The sequence below is a fragment of the Poecile atricapillus genome, chromosome 3 (assembly GCF_030490865.1).
Source record: "Poecile atricapillus isolate bPoeAtr1 chromosome 3, bPoeAtr1.hap1, whole genome shotgun sequence".
NCBI lineage: Eukaryota > Metazoa > Chordata > Aves > Passeriformes > Paridae > Poecile > Poecile atricapillus.
Genome location: NC_081251.1, coordinates 77,575,944 through 77,598,476, shown reverse-complemented (window position 1 = coordinate 77,598,476; position 22,533 = coordinate 77,575,944). Strand labels below are relative to the sequence as shown.

Genomic DNA, 22,533 nt, shown 5'->3' with positions numbered 1-22,533 from the left:
AGAGTGGAAATGGACCAATTCTGTCTCAGCCCAGAGACTTTTTCTTAACACAGTCCATCCCCAGTAGGGCACACCAATTCCTCCTGAACCCTAAATTCACGGATTTACCAACATCATCATGTTGCTCAGAAGACCACAAAGCAAACCACAAAAAGGATTTTAACAACACAGAGCTAACAAGTCACACAACCTCTCCCTGGTCAGCACCTAGTTTATTAATCAAGGCTTTCTGGACAGTTAAGATGGCTTTAGAAGGCAGTCAAATGTCGCCCTGAGAATCAGGCCTTTGATATTGTTTTTTTTCAAGTTCTAGCCACTTTCCCAGGAAAGTAACTATAAACATAGGTGTTTATACATTCCATTAAAGATATGCCTTTTGATGGATGTCTCTCACAGACAGTGTGGTTGGGAAGGTGTTAACTTGACTATCCAATCCCTGGTTGTGGTCAGAAACCTATAAATACTGAAAGAATAAATAAAGGATTCTCTTTCTTTCACCACACCTTGAACTGCATCCATGTGACTCATTTCATGTCCAACGGTGACAGTCAAAATCCATCTCTTATTGTATGAAATACATTATATTCTCCCACTAGTAATCAATCTGATATTTACAATTAATTAAGGGTGGGGCAGGGTTCCCCAGCACCATTCTTACCCAGAAGCTCCCCTCTCATGACTGGAAGCTCCTCAGTTCTTATTCATGGCCATCCTATGTGAATTTTCTTATTTATGCCCATTAATAAGTTTTGATGTCGTTGTTTTGATTTTTTTGCCTTCAGAGTTACCAAAGTAAATTTTTCTCTTATTTCCTAGAATTATTTTCAATAAAACATACTCTAAATATGATTCCAGTACAATGCTGATCTTCTAGGAAACCTTGAAGATCAGTTCTAAATTAAATAAAATATTAATGACTCATGGGGAATCAAGGAGAATGTTCACAGCAAACATGTAGTAGGTCTTTCATGAATGGTCCTAGACTAAGTGAGGAAGTCCCTGCTGAAGTTTGTATCTAACACAGACTTAAGGACTTACTAGCAAATAAAATCTGCTATTTATGCTCGTATCAAGGGTTAAAGAAAACACTGAGAAGACCTTTCCATATTCCTGGGGCTTCTTCAATTGTTAATTTTTGATTTTCCTTTCCCTATGATTCAGAATATGCCACAAATGTAGTATAAAAGGGTAGCACAAATGATACAACTATCCATGCATTAAAATGACTGGTGGGAGGGTTAATGTAGAGAACTAAGATGGATATTAATTAGGTATTACTGCATACTATTAGGAAACAAGAAAAATTAGATGTGTATATCATATGTGATTGAGCAGAGAAAAAATGGAATATAAAATAGGACACCTGCTCAAAGTTTTTTATGATGGTCATACCTCCGGCTTATACTACAGAGGGAATTTCAATACAACAAAAGTGGTGATAAAGTAGCAAAGGTAAACAATTCAAAGCTGGTGTCTGAAAGCAATGCAAGTAAAAGGGATTTCAGACCAGGTGTCCTGTTCCAGATTTACATCTGATTAAAAGATCACTGGGTAAATGGATATCGACAGAAAACATATAACCAGGTCCAAAAGAACAGGAAATGAACATATTCAAAGTTCTTATCAAGTACACTCAGCTGCTTGACTGAACATGGTTCAGTAGAAGTAATTTCTGAGTAATACTGTGACGAATGGGAGGAGGAGTGCAGAAGTGATAGGACCGCTTCTTTGCTCTTATCAACACTTTCACTTATTTATTTACTGACAAGGTTGCCTGAAAGTATTTGGCTAAAAATAAAGCACGGAAAACTTGGAAAGGAAGAAGAATCACTGGAATCAGGAAAGATGAAATAAAATTATTAAATTAAATGATTCCCCAAATTTTACTTTTAATTCTCTTGTTGACTCCTATGAATTGATAGAACACAAGAAAATGGGCAGCTATGGTAGTGAATGTGTTGCAGATATAACCACAGAGGCAGAAACAGCTGTGCACAGCTGGAACAGATGTTTTAGTTTTATTTTTGTTAGCTCTCAGTCAGATTTTAGGAAGAGATTTCTCACAGCTGTTGCACACAGAAAAATAATGTACTAGTACTAATCCTCCTCTACAGTGGGACTCACAGCACTCGTCCTAGAGGTAGGGTTACTTGCTGCTCTAGGCAAAGAGATAAATGCCCATTTCCCCTCCTCTTTCAAACAACAGTCATTAACTGTTGAAGCCCTAGGTAAATGTTTTTACAGTACTGTACTTGTCCCTAGGAGGTACTGCAATGACACTTTAGATGAGTAAGAGCAGTATCTGCAGTTGCATTCAGAAGGATGAAAATTATAGGTCAAAAAGAAATTTCTCCCTGTGGTCCAATATTACAGAACATTGTGCTTCATGGGTTTTTGCAGCTTTCTTTCAAACATCTTTCACTACTCATTTATGGAAAATAACATTACATGGAATGCAAGAGTTGTCATATACAATGAAACCTACATTCTTATGATGTTTTCGTTACCCCTACCATCTTTTAGCTTGACTTAATATCAGGTAATCAAACTTCTCAAAAACTAGACAAAAAGAATGTGTGCTGGATTCAGTTGATTTAGCATATATGATCTCAAATATGTTTTTTCCCTTGGTGTTCAGGACATGCTATAATACTTCCCTGCCCATATTGTTTGCTGAATAAAAAAAAAAATATAATACATGATTACATTCCCACAGTTAAACTACAGTTTTGTTTTTAAGTTTAAAATGCAGCCAAGCAAAAATGTTCTCACTAAAAATAACTGGCATGACTTCCTGCCCAAGAAACTATCATAAAATATCTGCTATTTTACATGTTTGGGCAGAGTTCTTCATAGGTTCCATAACAGTCCTACTAGAATCAATTAATGTGATTTAATTTTACAGGAATTGATATGGTTTAATGTTAATTAATGTTGTGTATCAGTATTGAACTCAAGTATATGATAATTGCTGAACAGGAGAATTCTGGCGTGTAAATCCACCCCAACTACTCACCTCCTTATGCCCCCTATATAGAAAAACAAAACTAACCAAAAAAAAGTCATGCATATGCTCCAACAGGTACTGATAGTCAAGTAACAGTCAATCTGCAGTGGTCCAGATTCCATCTATTCCCCAATCCTTCAAAAATTAACAAATAAATGCATAGTATGAGATCACTAATTTCCACATATGTGTACATATGTTCTCTGAAGTCAGGCATGCAGTTCTCCATCTGCCTCTTCTACCATTCCACCACTTCTGCATTATTTTTATTGATACCACTTTCGGGATGGCACCTCTGTCTTCTTAAAAGCCATTCCATAGTCACAAACCAAAATCAGAAAATATCTTCTCCCAAATGAACTGCCTCAGTCATGAATTAACTGTTCTTCCACCAACAGCACATAAGGGCCAGTTATCTTTTGAGCACTTGCAGATCTGCCCTCTCTTTTCCTTGGCCTGGGTATTAAGCACTTTGTGACTGAATCTTTGGGTGAGCAATAAGAACAGCTGCATAATGTTAATACCTGCTCCTGTGTTCTACTGTGAGTTTCAAAATATGGAAGTGCCCTGGTACAATAGGTGCCACAGCAGCACAACAAACAAATACCTGTTCCTGCTGTGCCCTTTCAGACAATGTTGGCTGAGTGCTCGCTGCTGGCCACCAACCAGCACGACACATTTGTTCTGCTGTGTTCTTTATGCAGCACGGTGCTCATGAAAAGAAGAATGTCATAAAATCCAGTGTGAAACATGAGAATGCACCACCAGTGCCTATGATTCCTACAGAGATCCTATAGGGAAAAACAAAAGAGCAATTCTAGAGGGAAAACAAAGTGAAGCTGAAGGCTGACACAGGCATGTTTGGCCACATACCAGAATTACAGATTTTTCCAGCAGAACAGTAGTCCCCCTAAAAACTTGTAAGAAAGTAAAGCTCATAACTGTGTTATTAAAAAAAAATCCCAACCTATTTCAAAGAAACTTGTTTTCCACAATGTCATTTTCCAGAAATTGCTAAGCTTTGCTTGTGAGATTGCTGTGAAAAAGACTGAAAATAAAAATGGGAACTTTTATATGGATGTCATCTACCTTGACTTCAGAAAGGCTTTTGATACTTTCTCCCATAACATCCTTGTAGGTAATCACAGAAAATGTGGGTTGGATGAATGACCAGTGAGGTGGATCAAGAACTGGCTGAATGGCAGAGCTCAGAGGGTCGTGATGAGTGGAGCAGGATCCAGTTGGAGGCCTGTATCAGTGGTGTTCCCCAGGGATCAATAATGAGTCCAGTCTTATTCAACCTGTTTGTCAACAGCCTGGATGAAGGGGTAGGAAGCACCCTGAGCAGTTTGCTGATGACCCAGATCTGGGGGGACTGGCTGATCCACCTGAAGGCTGTGCTGCCATTCAGTGGGATCTTGATCAGCTGGAGAGCTGGACAGAGAAAAACCCAATGAGGTTCAACAAGGACAAGTGCAGGGTCCTGCAGCTGGGGAGGAATGACCCCAAGTACCAGCACAGAGTGGGGACTGATCTCCTAGGGAGCAGCTCTGCTGAGGAGGACCTGGAAATCTGACTGGATGGCAAACTGACCACGAACCACCAGTGTTCTTGTGGCCAGGTAGGTCAATGGGATCCTGGGGTGCATTGGGAAGAGCGTGGCCAGCAGGTCGAGGGAGGCGATCTTTCCCTTCAAATTGGCCTTGGTAAGGACACATTTGTAGTATTGTGTCCAGTCCTGGGCTCCTCAGTACAAGAAGGACAAGGAGCTAACAGCAAGGGTCCATCACAAAGATGATCAGGAGTCCGGAGCATCTCTGTCCTGAGGACAGACTGCAGGAGCTGGGCCTGCAGCATCAATACATACAAATATGTCAAAGGCAGGTGCCCAGAGGATAGTGCCAGACTCCCCCTTGTGTGGTGCCACCTGCTCTAGGTGACCCTGCCTTGGCAGGGGAGTTGGAATGGATGATCTCCAGAGGTCCCTTCCAACCCAGACTATGCTATGATTCTGTGAAATGAACAAAACCTGGCAAACCTTACAGTTCTGTGTAACCTGAATGCATTGCTTGTAAAGCACGTTGCAGAAAGCAAGAAGAGTGAAGGTTTACGCATAGGACAGCAGGAATCAAGAACTGTGTTTCTATAGGAGATTAATGATAGGTTTTAAAAAATATATGTAGAATTAATTATTACATTAAAAATATGTCATTTTAGTATTCTACATAAATGAAGACTAACATAAAAAAATTAAATAATATTAACTTCATACATTTCAAGTCAAAAATCTTTCAACCAAAAATATGTTAGAAATAATAATTTTCTGAGTCATCAAGGCTAAGATCCCACTCTTGTGTAAATATGTATTTACATTCATTTCTTGGGGTTTTTTTTCCCAGCAGTATTCCAAAACAGATTAGACTTCAGTCTTATGGTTTGCTTCTTTCATTTGAGACATTACTGAAAGTCTTCCTAATGATGATCAGCTTTCTGTGGCTAGGTAAACTTTATGGAAAATTGATGTGTACTTTTTCTTTTACAGAATAGCCTACAAAGTGGCAAGCTTTAGGAAGAACTTAAATAATTGTATTTCCTTTGGCATGTTAGTAGAAAATAAGTTCTACTGGAGTTTATGCCTCTAAAGGAGACAAAATTTACAGCTACTCAGCTCACAGATCCAAAAGCAAAATACAACCCAGTAATGTTCTGTCTTTACTTTGTTATTTCCTCAATATTCTAAAATTTCACTGGAAAGGAGTTCAACCACAGTCTCTTCTCACCTCAATGGCTAGACTTAATTACTTGATTGTCAGATGCTGTGGCCATCTACATCAGAACACATGTATCATGAAAATAAGGCCTAAAGATTGAATTTCTCAAACCTGTCTCAAGGAAACTTTGCTTTTATAAGATATTCTTTCCAGAGAGGAAATTGGTCATTGTTAAATTCCATTTCATTTGCCAAAACATGCTATCTCACCACACAATTCAATGAAACATTTTTATTCCCTATTATTTTTATTCTGTCATTTTATTCCCTGCTTTATCATGGGGACTTGATCTTTTCCTTATTAAATCAGTGGAAAAATACCTATTGAATTGAATGGCAAAGAGAGTGAGCAGCCCTGCCACCAATTTAAGTATTAATTCTGATTCACCACTCACAGGGAAACCCCTTACAACATGCTGTATGATCACAGAGAGAGAAATTGTTGCCTTAGTCAAGGCAGCAAAGGCAAAAGTTTTCTGTGATGTGCCATTCAAAAAGCTGCATATTAAGTGAACACAACAAATTCTAAGAACAGCATGCATATTTTCTAGTGATTCAATTCCCTTTTGAGCTTTTACCTGAGAGAAAATCCTGGTGGCACTGTTTTACAATTTCTGAACGGACTATCCCCTGTAATATAGAATTTTTAGAGAGTTTAGAAAGGAAAATGCTACAGGATTTCTTTCCCTGCATCCTCACACTGACCTACAGCCTCTGTCTGGACTCATACATGTAACCCTACAGTATGATTATATGCCACTATACCACAGGAGGAATATCCCTATTGCATGTATGAAAGCTGTCCTGTAGATACTTATTGAGTCATACAGATTAGGACTCAAAAAGAAGTTACAAGGCAGCTGTGAGGTCCTTTCCCTTGCAGTAAGAAATACAGAGGTTTCTCCCAGTGAGTATTTTCACAATTTCAGGTTTAGATGTGGTAATATTTATTTCCATCCGATTCCAATCACATTTGCTGACTAGAGAGAAAAAACTCACTGTTACTACAACACCAGAAGTGCTGTGAGAATGTAATTTTTTCTTGGTGTTAGTTATCTGCCAACTGTTCTGGAGTACCTCCCTAGAAAAATTAGCTCGTCCAATCAAGAAAGGGAAGCAAAACATAAGCAGACCAATTGGAACACTCAGAGTCAGTGGACCTGCAAGCATACCGAATGGCTCAGGTCTGTTTGGATTAGACAACTGCATCAGTCCATGTTCAAACTGAATACTTTTAATGGAATTTTAGAAACACATACACATTTCAGACACAGACAGGAACCCTAAAGACACACTAGGATAATGCAACCCACCAGGTATTTCACTTCCTACACTTCTGTGACAAAGCTGGATTAAAAATATATATTTGAAATAATCCTTTTATTGTATATGTTTCATATATGTTGACATGTGAAATACACTTTAACGTGTAATATGTCTGTTACTGTCACATGAGAATGAAATTTCCATTTTTGAGAGAGATTGTGATTCTGAGAATTTCCGAGGGAATTATTTTTCAGGGGAGGATTTACAAGTCAAAATGTTGATTGGTCTAAAGATTGTGAATCAAATCTCTGACAGCATCGAACTGCTTTTCATTTATGTGTTGAACAGTTTACCACAAAGAGCATCAAAATATAAGTCATCCTTCCTTCATCTGTATCTGACATCTAGTTCATGTGTTTTCTAACAATAAAATTGGTGTGGGTAGGTGTCAAGACCAATTTCTGAGATATAAGTCATTCAGGGATGACTGGGATTTTTAACACAGGCCTATTATGACAAGGCAGATTGTGGGTGAATGCAGTTAAAATACTGAAATACTGCCTATTGTAGGGAGTAATCAAAATGGTAAAGCCTTATCTGAGATGTCTAATATTGAAGAAGTCAATCTGATAAAAGATTTAGGGATGTGAGACACTGAACAGGTAAAACCTGTATGGGGGTATTAAACCATTAAAAAGAATGAATGACGCTCTTGGCTGAGGTATTCTGCAATCTTTGTTGAAAAAAATACTGCCTTAATCTGTACAGAACAGTCATACTAAAAGAGTAGATATGCATAGCTGCTCTAATTGAGGTGGAATAGCCTGCATACTTGTCCCAGATGATTTGCTACAAGCAAACTACGTGTGAATTTAGATCAGAAAAATCTGAATACATTTTAAAGCATTTGAAATTAAATATATACAAACTAGATAAAGCTCTCTATACTTTCTTGCAATGTATTGTGATATTGTGTCCTCATGCAAGTTTAAGGTGAAGTCTTATCGTAAAATTTGTCATTTTTTAGTCACAATTTAGTCTCAATTTCCTTTTTTGGCAGTTTGAAATTCACTGTGAGTTCACTGAGGCAAGCATAAAGTGCCCAGCTTGCATTAGTAACTCCATGACTCTTAAAATGCATGTAAAAAAAGAAAGCGCAAAGCACTATCATTATGTTGTGCAGCTAAACAGCTGTTCAGTTTTCTCTCCTACACTGACTTTTCTATTTCTAGATGAGTGCCAAATGCCATTGCAAGAGTTCATGCAAGATGGAGGTTTATTTATTCTTTGCTTGAGACAGCATATGTTTTTTGTTTTTTTATTTTTTTAGTAATTTTCTGTATTTTTCTAAGATAAACATCACCAAAACTACTAACATACCTTTGCTTTCAGTTCTTAAGAAAATAGGAGATTTCAATATTAAGACCGATACCAGCAGTACCAGGTTTTCTGCTTAACAATGTAACCCAATAGAACTTCTCTAATGCCTTCCATTTAAGAAGTTAAATAACAAAGGTAGCAAAAAAACCCTACTCCAAATAGAACCCAAAGTTCAGATGTCAACTAAGCAACAGTGAAGTCTAATACTTTCATCCAGATCAAATATGCCAAACATACTGGCATGATTTTCACTGTAAACAACAGTCAGTTCTGCTACCACAGTACATTCAACTGTTATTTTCCAGAAAAGCTGGCTTCACAATCACACAGATTTTTCCGTGATGAACCACAGCCCCTTGTCCTAGTGATATAAAAAGTGCATGAACGACAGTGCTAAACCAAGAGAGAACAGCAGGGATATTAGACAAATAGAATCTGTGCTGCCACGAGGCTTTGCATCAGCATTACATAATAAAATATTTTGAATCCCTCATTTTTAATGAGAATTAAAAATACAGACAACAGTCACTTTAGACTTCTTAAAAACTGAAATTATTTTTGAAAGGAATTTTATGGAAAAACCTGTGGCCAGCCTCCTTTAAAAGTTCTTTTCCACTTTTGGATTGCTTGATTTTTTTACCCTCATAGTCCTTCTGATGAAAACAAAAAGACATAATCTATATAGTACCTCATAAATTGTAAAGCATCTCAGGATATTCTTTTTGAGACAGGGTTCAATTACAGTAATTTGCACACTATCACAAATATGTGATATACCTCCTTAATTATCTGAAATTATATGCATATATGCACATGTCAAATATGATAATTAGGTTGAATTCTAAACTTTTACAGGGCACTGACTTCATTGTACAATTGTTGCAGTCCTGTGGCAGTTGCAGAACAGCTGTAGTCAAGCACTGAAAGGCAGAAAGAACTGCTTTGCCACTCAGTGAAGCTGCTGATCATTATTGAGACATTCAGAATTCTGCAGCTGTTGAAGCAGTATTTGCGTTAGGTTTGCTTCCAACAGGGATGACAGGTGAGAAAGATCTGGAAGGTGACAATAATTGCCAAGGTCAGTTCTCATATATACCAACATGAGGGGATGCAACAAGTCTCAGAACTACATCTGCTTGCAAAAGCAGCCACTGAGAATGGCCTCTGGAGTTTCTACCTGGGAAATGAATGGATCTAGAACAGCCAGTGCTAATACTGGCATAATCCTGGGAATGCAACAGCCACCCAGAAGAAAGGGCAGACTTGGCAAGCATTAAAATAATTTTATTCCTAAAGTGTTGCCTGCCATAACAAAAGACCTCTCTCCACCATTGTTTTTAAGCAGCTTCAGCCCATGCATCCCATCTTTCAGATAAAAATCTGCATTTGTTTTTAATTCTTCACATGAATCTGACCACTGTTTCTGAAAGTGTGCCCTTCTCTTCTCTGGCAGATCTCAAGGAGTAAGCTAAACATGTGATGAGAAAAATGTTTTTCTGCAGTAACAGATAAATACTCTTTATCTGAAGAGCAGCAAGCACTATGAAGAAGAATTGTGACAGAGTCTTATCTCTGTTAATTAAATATTCATTTTAATTTGCAAAAAATTAGGTGAATCTTCTCCAAATTGAAGTCCATTTTGCTCGTGACAGTAGTTTGTAAGGGATCTTCCTGTCTTTATCTTGACCCATGAGCTTTCTTCCTCCTGTTCTTCCTTTATAGCAGAGAGGGAGTAAGCAATCAGCTGGGTGGGAGTGTGGCATTTAGCCCACCACAAAGGGTGGGGATGGCACCTTCCCTTCTACAGGGACGGCTCTTAGTACAGCAAAACACCAAGTGATTTCTCCATGCCCAAGCAGAGCTGCAGTTGGAGTAATTACACAGGTACCTTTTACACTAGGCCACACAAAGGGAGTTATTCACTCTTCCCAGACATGGGAGAACTAGCACCCCTAGGTTTTAATATGTCTTTTTCTTTGGTCTCCCTCTTATTGTAACCATCTTAGTGTTTTTCTGAAGTCCATAACATATAAAAGCTAAGTATCTTTCTTTGTTCCACAACTTCAGCCTTTCTCTTCATTCTGGGTTGCCACAACTTTCTGCCATAAGTCCATTCCTTAGCTTGCGACCACAAGTTTGAACCAGAAATCACACAGCAGGTCAGCTTGACCACGTCAGAAAATCAAGCAAGAATAATTTTCGGAAACAGAAATCTCATTACATTCCCAGCCCAAACTCACTTGGACACTATGCTGCTTACAGTTTAGTGTTAAAAATAAATAAAGCTCCATTGTTTTTTTTTTCTAAATTCATGCTGTTTTTAAAAGGGATGATAAGGGATTTTCATGGCTACTCTACGCTCAGACGCAGAACTCATTTCTGAGAAACGGCAGCAGCTGCCACTCCAATACTGCATCAGTCCACATACAGATGAACAACAGCAGTGCATTCACTCTGCTATGCTATTTTTCCTTTGTTGACAACATCACAACTGTGCTCCTGAAAGCCCCAAGGGAATACCAGGAGCTGCTTCAGCTGCTGAAAAGAATAATTTTTCTTTATTTGTTGAAAGACAGTTTACTTGTGTTAAAAGAGCCAGGTGCAAAGGGACCAGGATGTATTGCCACTTGCTCTTTACTCCCACCTATCTCCCATCATTCACTGTGCACAGTCTGAAAAAAAACAGGCACAAAAACAATCTTAGAAGTGGCAAAGACAAGATCAGACATTGTGAAGCCGTAAAAGAGACCTTCCCACACAGACTGAAAGAGATGCTAAAGACCTCTAGTAAAGGAAAAGTCTGAAAAGTCTCAACTGGGCTTTCTTTTTTCTACCCTAACTTTATCTTCCACTAGCAACGCATTGGTTCAGTGCAGCACCCTGCATTCCAGAACCAGATCCAAGATATCACATTGCCAGTTGTGCCACACTGTCATGGCTGTGACACATATTTAGCCATAAGAACTACAATTATGAAAAGTAAGTATACTTTGCAGTACAGACCAATATAAAACCAAAATTTTCTAGTGTTTAAATGATAATAATACTAATATCCTTGAAGAAAAAAAATCTATAATGCAGACATTTAGGTTTTAATTTAGGTTGCAATATCAGCCTTTGATATTAATGCCACTTTATTTACCCTAATAAGTTACTACTTCAGTTAAAATTTCATTGATGACTGTTATAATTTCTCTGCATTTTTAAAAAGTTTACTAAGGCACTAAGAACATTATATGATAAGTCTGTAGGTTAAATAGATAGCACCAGTAATCTAATTAGTTTTAGATATCTGTTAAAGGATAGTTTAATATTTAATATTTATATTAATAATATATATTATTATATATTATATTAATAATATAATATTTAATATTAATATTGCATTTAATTTTAAAGTGTTCTCAAACTTTAGCTTTCAATATTTTTTTTTAGTCTGACAGATACACTGGAAGTCAGTTAATACAATAAAATTACATTAATATGCAATCCCATTTTTTTCAAAGAGCAGAAGACAAACTGTTCTTTCTTCTGCAGTATTATTTTTAAAAATATTTTTTAAGCTTTATTTTTATATATATCCTGAGTCTTGCTTGATATGAGAGGTAAATAATGGAACTTAATCTGCTCTTTGCACATTTCTGCTGAAGAAGCTGAACAGATGTTCCATTGAAACACACAAAATATACCAGACACAGAAACTAAAGATGCTTTTTGGGAAAACTATTTCAAAACTGTTATGGCAGAAAGTATATAAAGATAGCTGTTCCCAGTGAAGTTTGATCTAATCACATGAAGAGCTCAAAGCCAATTTACAACAAAACACAACAAATAAAAAGAGGAAAGAATTCTTTTAAAATAAAATTTTATAAACCATGCTCACTGATATCTTGCACTGTAAGTAATACATTCCCCTAGAGAACATACGTGCTAAGTGTCCATCTGGGGGTGTCCACCTGGGAATACAGCCTTTTTGCTGTGGAAGAATTCCCTTTCCTCATGCTACTATTAGCTATTCACCATGCTACTTTGGCATAGTGAAAAAAATTAGCTAATTTGATTTCAAAATTATTTTTTTTTAATTTTTTCAGATTTTTTTAATTCCATCCAAAATAAAAAAAAAAAAAGGGGGAGAAATTCCATGTTGAGGATGATCTCTTACTTTTGGTATGTGTGTGGTTATACTGGGCAACATTTCACAGTTATGAAGACCTTTTCACACCATTTCCAATGGAAAGTTGTTTTGGGGTTTTTTTAACTATTCTGTCGACTGATATGCTATTACAAAAATACCACAGAACATTTAACATACTTTTGTGTAGCCCTAACTTTAATCAGAAATGTCTTCTTACAATCTGTATGGCACCTACATTCACAACAGACTGTCACTGCTATTGTGCTTATGGGGACCTCCACCTCAGATGAGATGGTGAAAGTTTTTGAAGGTCACAAAAAAAGACTGTACCAGAGGGAGAACATGAATGCAAGCTTATCCAGATCTAGACTGGACACTTGGGCATCATTTTTCTTTTAACTCTTGCTGACATTGTTTATAACCCTGTGGCAGTAAGCCACAGGTGGGCTTTAGGTTATACAGACATTTGTGATAAAGAGAGGGGTTAAAGTATCAGATCTGTACTTCCAAGCTGAGAGAATCATCCTTTCTCAGTAAATGTCAAAGAAACCAGTTCGTGTTGCATAGGTTTATTCCGATTACATGCATATAAAATAAATAAAGGAGATACATCATTCCTACTTTTCAATTGATAAGGGATTACAGTGTCTCCAAAGTCTGCTTGGTTTTATCCATTTCCTCTCTCTTGATTTTTGTACTTTGTCCCTATCCTTAACCTATGCCCCAGAGAATGAGTAAACAGCTGCTGAAAGTGCCAATAACATTCAATAGTTCGTGTTCCCTTACTCTTTAACCAGGCTGAAGTAACCACATTTGGTATGCATTCCACTCGGCAGCATCCTGGAAACCTGCAGTTTGAACCCGTTTTTCAATTTAGCAGTAATGCACTCTGAACAGTAATATGTTACAGAGCCAGCTGGTCTTCCTTAGCCTTTTACCCTCTTTTAATCTTTTAGTGCTCCATGGACACCTCATCTACTCTGGGCCACTGTAACCTTCGATCATGTATCATATTTGTTGTGTTCTTTTACACAGCCTTAACCTTCCTATTGTGAAAGTCAAAGGCATTGTTAACAGCATTAAAAATCAAGGTAATCTGTCAATTAGTTCAGATTTGAAATAAATATGCCAGTAAAAGAATGTGAACCATCATTGGTATGTATTTAAAAATTAAAAAAAAATAAAGATAAACAAATCTAACGAGTTTATATTTTTAGCTCCCTAATACAGAATTTCATTCATAAACATATGTATAAATATGCATAGCTATATGCAAATATATATGCATCTACTTGCATATGCTATACATCCATACACCTGGCACAGATGTGCAAATGCACATGCACTTGTTCACAAACACACACATACTCTGTTTTTATGTGTAGTCACAGAAGAGGAAAACTTATTTTTTACAGAATGATTTGGCTATTAGCACAGCAAGAAATTCACAATAACAAAAGAGAGGAAAGCAAATACGATTTAGAAATTTAGACAAATTGGCCTCAAACCAACTAACTTTGCAGTTGATCAACTTAACTCAGAGAAAAATGTGGTAAAGTACTTAAGTTGATATGCATTAAAAATCTCAAACTTCTCAGACCTTTGGATACAAGAAATATTCAGGCTTCATTCCATGAAGTGCCTTTGCTGTTCTTTTGGTCTAGCAATGATGGAGAATCATACAGATTTCTCTACACACATTAAAAATTTTAGGAACAGTGGACATGATATTGGCAGTGGTCATATATCTGGTTTTACTTAGCAGCATGTTTTTAAAGCAGCTTTCCTAACTCTTTAGCAATGTATCTGAAGGAAAGGATTTCTAAGGAATTAAGCATTTGTACTTGTATGTGTTATTTCTAGTTGTATGTGCTCAATACTGTTGTACTGAATTAAGTATATTAATTCCACTGCAAGGCAGTATGGTAGACTGCAGCAAAGAAAACACAAAATTTGATTTTGTGTAAACTTGTTTGTGATTTGTTGGAGAGAAAAAAAAGTTACAAATAAACACAGATGTTTTCACTTTTTTGTAATTTCAATTTTCTAGAGATCGATATGAATCAGGAATACTTAACAAATATAATTTATATTTTTGAAATTCAGAGTTTGGTCCTTTTTCTCCTAAGAATAAAAATCATCAAACCTTATTTGCAGTATTCACGTTATTACTGTGTGAAACAACTTGTGAGGATTCAAGATGAACAATGAGCATGTATGAACCGAAGGGAAAGTATGTTTCTTCAGCATCTACTTAATTGGTAAAAAGTGACCAGATCATCATCCCTTAATGAAGAATCAGGTCATACTGTTTAAGTTCCAGTACTGTGAATTTATACTTTTAGACAAAGTTCTCAATCCTGCAGATTTCGAGTGCAAACATGATCATAAGTACATGTACAACAGAATAGTTTTAAGTCTGAAAATCTTGCATATAAATTTTGATATTCTAATATACACTCTGGAGTCTCAGAGACAAGCCTACATAGTATAGTTCTGAATTAAATTTGAGCAGTAAAACCCACGCAATTTGTGTCCTAATAATGTCTCTCTCTATTTCTTATTTTAGCCTGACATCTGGTATCACAGCAGACATCTGCCACCTGCAAGGTCAGGCAAATGCAGAAATCTCAACGTTTACTGACTATAGCATTATTGTAAAGATTTTTATATGGGTAGAATGACTTGTATTTCTTCACAAGTGTCTCCCATATATAAAATAGTAATTGTGAAAAAGCCAGTCCTAAAAAGGTACACAGCTGAAAACAAACATTAAAATGATGCTCCTGGTTAATGAAAGAAACAATTATGGCACACAACCCTCAACACGTAACTAAGTCAGAAAGCCCTCTTCAACCCAGACATAATGACTTCCTAGTTTGCCATTCTGCCATGGTATACACTGGCCTATAAGTGCAGAGGATACTGTGTGCCAAGTGCAGCTGTAGCAGCTCAGCAGCATTTTGCATCCAACTTCTGCATCAAGCACAGATCCCATCAGCCTAAAGCCTCACATGCAGCTTCAACTCCCCAGCTCACAACAAAACACAACATCACTGTGCTACCAGCTATCTCAACCCCAACAAATTCACACATTTCTGAGCAAAGAAGCCTCTGGGTTCATTAGCTTAAAAAGTCAATTGTTTCCTTTGCCATCTGCTAACTTATCCTGAAAACTTGTCTCACTCTCATCCACCCTGGTTACTGTAATAGCATCTGTCCACCTGTAATCCTGACAGGCTGGAATAAGAATATTTTTAGATACTAATTAGTAGAAAGTAATGTCCAAGAGAACTTTCCTGACCTTGTGCTGCCATTTAAGACTCTTCAGCTGTGGGCCACCAGAGAAGCCAGCTCCACCAAAACAGCAGATACAGGAACAAGAATGATAATGGGGTAGGCAGCCAAGCCTAACCTGGTGCACTCACTGATGAACAGCCAATATGCTACGGTCACTTGAGACTTCTCAGAATATCGTTTTCCTTCCTGGTAGGACAGAAAATTTCCTGACCTCCATTTCAACATGATAAGTAGTTCTTTGAAAGAGTATAAACAACAGAAATAATTTCTCTTGTTTTTCTTTTAAGAATGTGGTTTTTTTCCCAATGCAATTCAATAAACATATATTTTTAAAGTGTACTGAAAATCCCTTTTCCAACACCATAGTAATTTTTCAACTGGTATAGTCACTTTTTTGTTTTCTCATGCAATTTTAGTTCATATAGTCTCCATGGGCCAAACTAATCCTTGCCTTATCACTGGAGCTTGGACCAAACATTTCTGTCTAAGATACAGCAGCTGGAAGATGTCCAAATACCTCAAGTTATCCCATATATTATCTATCTCTCGAATTGAAATCCTAAAAAACCTGTTTGTATACAACCAGTTTGACTCTAAATATATAACTAAACCTGTAACAATTATGAAAACAGTATGACCTTTTGAAAAGCAAGTACTTGTTGATACTACCGGAATAAAAGGAACTGATGATTAAGTCCTGTGATCTCCCTGGCCAAAGCCTGACTAAGGTAGTTCAGCTACAGAAAATATATCTGAAGTAAACATAGTTTCATTTAATGAGTTATTTTGGGTTACATTTTTTCCATTCTTTGGTTCCTGCTGCTTGATATTTAGCTGTAGTCAGAAGTTCTATGCATCCAGATGGATTAAACACTGTAAGATTTCTATTATTTTTTGTTTTTAAATTCACATTAGTCCTTGCTTGGCCAAAAGAGGCATACAGGAAAACAACAACACAACTTCTATGTTAATAACATTTGTTATTTGTTGTTTTGAAATAATCAGATGCCTCAATCAGGGAGTTACACTGCTGTTGCAGATAAAATCCAAGGCAGAGGCACAGATGATATTTCTCTTGAGGAGCTAAGTAGCAGACTAAAGCAGGATGACAAAAATGAGCATTCTGAAGTTCGCCCAGAGCTTGGGTTGGATCTCTTTGCCATCTGCTTCCTGCAGGAGCTGCCCTGAAGCTGCCTGCCAGCACACCACTGCGGGAGCCCCACACTGCACCACGGCAGGAGGAGTTCCTGAATCTGGTTGCCAGCAGGAGCAGTGGTGCGGAGAAGACTTTTGTCCCTACTCTGCAATTCCCTGTGTTAGCTGAAGAAATTCTCTAGACTAGTAGAAATGCCCGAAGATTAGTATTTTGTTAACTCAAACTAATTTTGCATTTTGTTAACAAATAATCTCAGTGATAAAGGTTTTGAAGATATCTAAGTCCCTTGAGAGTAAACAAGATCCTCAAAGTCTCAGCAGTTATCAAACACAATGCTTACTTCATCATCCCCTTGTAAGCCCATAGTTTGTATGTGTTGGTTCTGGCTTCTGTTACACCATTTTTTAGCCTGTAAAATGGATGCATTAAATGCTCATCTGGCACGGTAGTTCGGTTTGTGTCAGCTACCACAAAGTGTTTGAAAAAACCAAATACAGTGTAACACAATACATAAAGAGCAAACTCTTAGCTACAAACTCTTGCCATTGTTTACTTTGCAAAAGTAAAATCAAGCACAAAATCCTTCCACGTCTAGAACACAAAATTGGGACCTGTGATTCAGGATGGTTATAATTAATCTTTTAATAGACAATGGGGTAAACTGACTTGCCTCATTTGTCTGTGAAAATCCCTGCCATGAAATGGAGATGTGTGAGAACATACATTGAAAAAAAGTAAATAATTCAGGAGATACTGTGTCTGGAAAAGCATCTACAGAGGGCATGATTGTGCATCTTCCTATAGCAGAGATAAGCAGTTGGCCAAAGCCACTGGAGACTACTTGCAGTAATGTTGCTAACATATGCTTGTGGAATCAGGATCTAATTTCTCACAATTTCAGTGTTCCAGTATCTCAGACTTCTACTCTGTGGGAACATGATTGTTTAGGGCAGGATTTCCCCTTGGGGTGTGTGTCCTTAATTTATTGCTGCAGGGTTGAGTAATGTGCCGATCACAGAATCATTCATGTTTTATTAAAATTAATTTCAAGGGATTGTTTGTTTTAGGAAGCATATATAGGACTGTTCAGATGCTTTGGCAAAAACAATACCAGCAACAAGGAGTAATGAAAATGTTTCCTTTTTCATTCCTTTCACTGTAAGATAAATGAATTGTAGCCCCAGAGTATACCAAGAAAAGGAAAAAAAGCAACAGGAAACTCCTGCTATTTCATCTCAGTTCCTCTGATTTCTCATGTCTGTCTTGCATTGCTTCTTGTGAAAGGAGTCCCCCTTGGCTAACAAGTATCTTTAGGATCTGTCTGCACATCTGGGTCAGCACAATAAAAAAGTTATTTGTGAGACCTGGCTCTTGCTACCAAATGTAGATGGGTTTTCTTTATTCTCATCTCTGATTTTCACAGGAATATTTCTTTTAAAGTGCCTGTTTTCAGATCTTTTCTAGGCATATGAAGACAGTAGAAAAGAATTGCTTTGTCTGATTGATAATTTATTGTCTGAGACTATTTTAAGGTAAAGAGACACCACCTGCTATAAAAAAGTCCCATTTGCCAAGTTATGATTACAGGCTGAAACCAAAAATGGAAGAAATGTTGATAGCTTCTTGGAATATTTCACCCACTTTAAAGTGAGGCTGAACCAGAAATTCCCATTTTACAAGGAAAAGGGAAAAAGAGGTGGGCAAGGAGAACAGTCCTGTTGCAAGAACTAAAGGAGAGCAGATGCCTTCTGTTGTGCAGCCAGCGCCGTGCAGATGTGCACAAGACAGAGCTCACACTTCACCATGTACAAGCGCACACCACCAGAATGGGCACTACAAATGATGGTCTGTACAGAAGAATCGCTTATCAATGCTGCATTTTATGAACCCAACTTTTAGTGTGATCAACAGCTTTTGCTATAAGGAGAGCAAAACCATTAATTTTGTTGTCGTGTCACAAATCAGAGAAAAAGGAATAAAATTAAAGTCCAAAATGACTAATCAAATTTGCTTGACAAGTACTAATTCACTTTGATCTATCCCTCACCATAATTTAATTGGCAGGTAAACCATACATATTTATAAAAGTGGCAGCAGGCTGCTGTTGTTCTGTTTGTAATTTACAGTAACAAAGAATTCATTTGGATTACCATACTTGAAGTCCCAAGGTGACTCTGCCGTGGTTACAGGCCCCCTGCTATGCAGGATACCTAACATAATAAAGAACAAAGGAAAACAATGCTACACTGAGACCAGGGCTCCGGGGTAATCAATTCAGGTATTTACAGCTGAAACAATAGCTCTGTGCAAATCAGCATCATTACTACAGTTTGCTGATAGAAACACCAGGGAACTCAAAAAGTGTCTGCCTGCAAAGCAGCTGATTAATCTGAGTTACTTATGTTTTTTAAAAGCATTATTGTTTCCCATCATAATAAACAGTAAAAGACGGCTTAAGAAAAGGGCATGAGAGGCGAAACCAAATGTGCAAGATATACCTCTTGTCCAGAATTTTGGCTTGCCATATTGGTCACCAATTGCATCTGTCAAGAAATGGAGGCCAGTATCAACCTTGCCCTTGTGAAGCACCATTACCAGACTCATCTGTTTGTTTTTTGTTGGGTTTCTTTGTTTTGTTTTAAATACTTATTTCTAATCTTACAGACTTTAGAAAAAAAAAATGCAAACATGGACTCAGAGAGAGGAAGTTCAATCAATCTACTGATGCTTACGGTTTTGGCACATAGCTAGGGCTACTCTTCCTATTGAAAAAGCAAAGCAAAGTAAAAGCAGCCTCATTGGCACTGTCTCCCCTCCAGTGCTTTTCCTGGTGAAAGCAAGGTGTCCTACAAGACCACATCTTTCACAGTGGAAGAGACCCTAATTCTGCATATCCATACATGTCTTTAATATTTTACTAATACAAAGAAAATGGCATATAGATCCATTTTTGAATGTTTCTTTAAACTAGAAATTAATTTTTTGAGAGGTTGAGGGAGGCTGACTTTCCTTGTCTGTCCATGAAAATCCCTGCCATAAAATGGAGAGGTTTGATTTTTCACATTGAGTGCAAAAAGTGCCTTGCACTGATTTGCAGGCTGTCCAGAAAAAATTTGAAGCAGAAATTACTTCTTCAGTGAGAGATGTTTTCAACACTTCCCAAAATGAAATGCTACACCAGTTTATTTTAAAAATGTTCCTACCTGTAGAAGAATTAGATGGTCTAGTTGATACACCATTGCCTGTGGCACCCTCAAAGTAATGGTTGTTTAAATGTGCTTTTGCTTTAGCAAATGAATACTCTCTATCCAACTGTTCCCCATGCCTTCTGCAGGCTGCTGCTGAAACATGCAAGCATCCAAACATTTCTGAATTTCTTCTCAGCTACAAGTACATTGCCTTTTACAGTGGCATACATCCTATATCTCAGTCACTAGCTTGTTTACATGAAGAATATCTGAGCTGCTTTGGCTATATTTTTTCACAAACATGTCTTCCATGTTAGTTGGCTGACTGATCAAAAATATGAGACCAAAACAACAGGAAACACAGGATTGTCACTATAAACTGAAATTTCTGTAATACAGCATTTGCAGCATGGATGCATTTTCTCCTGGGAAACAGGACTCTAAGAAAGTCCAGGAGACGAAGTCTGGAAACATCATTCCAAATTGGGAATTGTTTAGTTTTCAAAAAATGATGCCCAGGACCAGTTCACATGGGCTTAGCCCCTGAGGAACTGACACTGTTCTGCACGGGTGCTCCAGCTACCTCTTCGGTGTTCTTTTGCACTCTGGTGCAGGCGAGTGTCAGGAGTGGGCAATCACTGGGGATTTTGCTTTTCCCACAGTGAAACCTCCAGAGACTTGGGCCACCCCCAGCTCTGCGGTGCGTGGCATCAGGGACAGAGGTAATAAAGCAGGGGAGTCTCTCTGGAGTAGAGTTCCCAGCAATGGTTTATTAAGGATGGGGAAACAAGGGATCCACACTGGAAAGGGTCAGGTCCGGGAGAGCCCTGAGCACCACCGTGCAGGGAGTTAAGTACGGCCTGATCTCCAGCGGAGGGTACAAACTGTGGACCAATAGGGAATCCTGAGGGGAGGAGTAAGGGGAGGGGATCACAAATTCAGGGCCAATAGGGATACACAGAGGGAGGGAGCAAGATACACTAACCAGTGGGGCCTCGAGGGACAAATGATTAACAGGGAAGGATCTGGAAGACAGGGTGGGGTTTACAATGATGGACAACTGAGAAGGGGCAGGGCTAGGATGACAGACAAGGAACTTTCAAGGAGGAAGGGAGGGGTTTGCTTTGATGGATAGGATGTGGGAGGGATAAACCAATACAGGTAAAAACCAATACATTCAACCCAGGGGGGGGAAAAAGGAACATACCAACAAACAATTCAAACCTATCAACTTTGACAAAACTAAATAAACACACTGCAACAAGGAACGTCTCTATATCCTGGATGGAACTGAAAACTAGTGCAAAATGCATGGGGAGTCACTTCACAACTGAGTAGTCAGATTCCTCAGTGAGAAGCTGAAATATTTTTCCTTGTGCTGAGACTCTTATAGCCTGTGCCGTGTTTATGGGATGCCCATATGCACATGTCCAACAACTTGGACACTGTAGAGAGGGACACAAAAATGACCTCTCTTCAGACACTGCCAACAGCAGCAAAGTTCCTTAGTCAGTGACATTCTCACCTCACACAACACATCACAGTCTGATTATGGACTGATTATGAACTGAAGTTTGATTGTTAAGTTTCTGGAAGAACACATATCTTTAAATTATTATGGAAAAGAACAATAAGAATAATACATCCTTAACAATAATCTAAGATAAGAATGAAAATGAGATTATTTTTTTTCTAAGCCTAACAGTAGTTTAGCAAAAAAATCAATTACTAAAGAAAGTAAGGCAATTAACTTCTAAAATATAGGGGACAGTGGCAACATTTTGGAAGGCTACTACTATTGTTTGAGCCCAAACTTTGAATGGGGTACTGCTGTGGGATGTACATTAAGAAAAAAATGAAAATAGAAAAAAAGATATACATGGTAGTTTTGTCTCTATGTCTATTCTCTACTGTCTACTAAAAGTGCATATGTTCAGCTCTATCACCTGCAAAATTACAATGGTTATGAAGTCCTTTGTATTTTAATTTTGTAACGCTAAGTGAAAGGCTGAAAAAGACCTAAGCTGTTTAGTTTAGTCATACTTCCAATGCAAAATTGTCATAGCATGGAATTGCTATCCAACACCTAGAACTGCCAACTATTTAGAGAAACAGATTCTTGTAGAAACTTTGAAGCAGTAAAAAACAGAGCAGTTCAGACAGGACATATGGAAATTTTAAGTATGTTACTAAGTTAATTTTTCAAATGAATGGTCAGTCACTGCAATGAATTTCAAATGAATACAGGGCAGAAGGAATCTGTCAAAGATGGAAAATAATAAAAAAAAAGACATAACGAAGTATCAAAAGTGAAAGGCCAGACCCTGCACA

General features: G+C 37.7%; 1 protein-coding gene across 1 annotated transcript in view; it reads right to left on the bottom strand.

Annotated features, from left to right (window-relative positions):
• PRKN (parkin RBR E3 ubiquitin protein ligase) overlaps positions 1–22,533 on the bottom strand; it is a 700,273-nt gene that overhangs the window by 313,277 nt on the left and 364,463 nt on the right. The window lies entirely within an intron of this gene.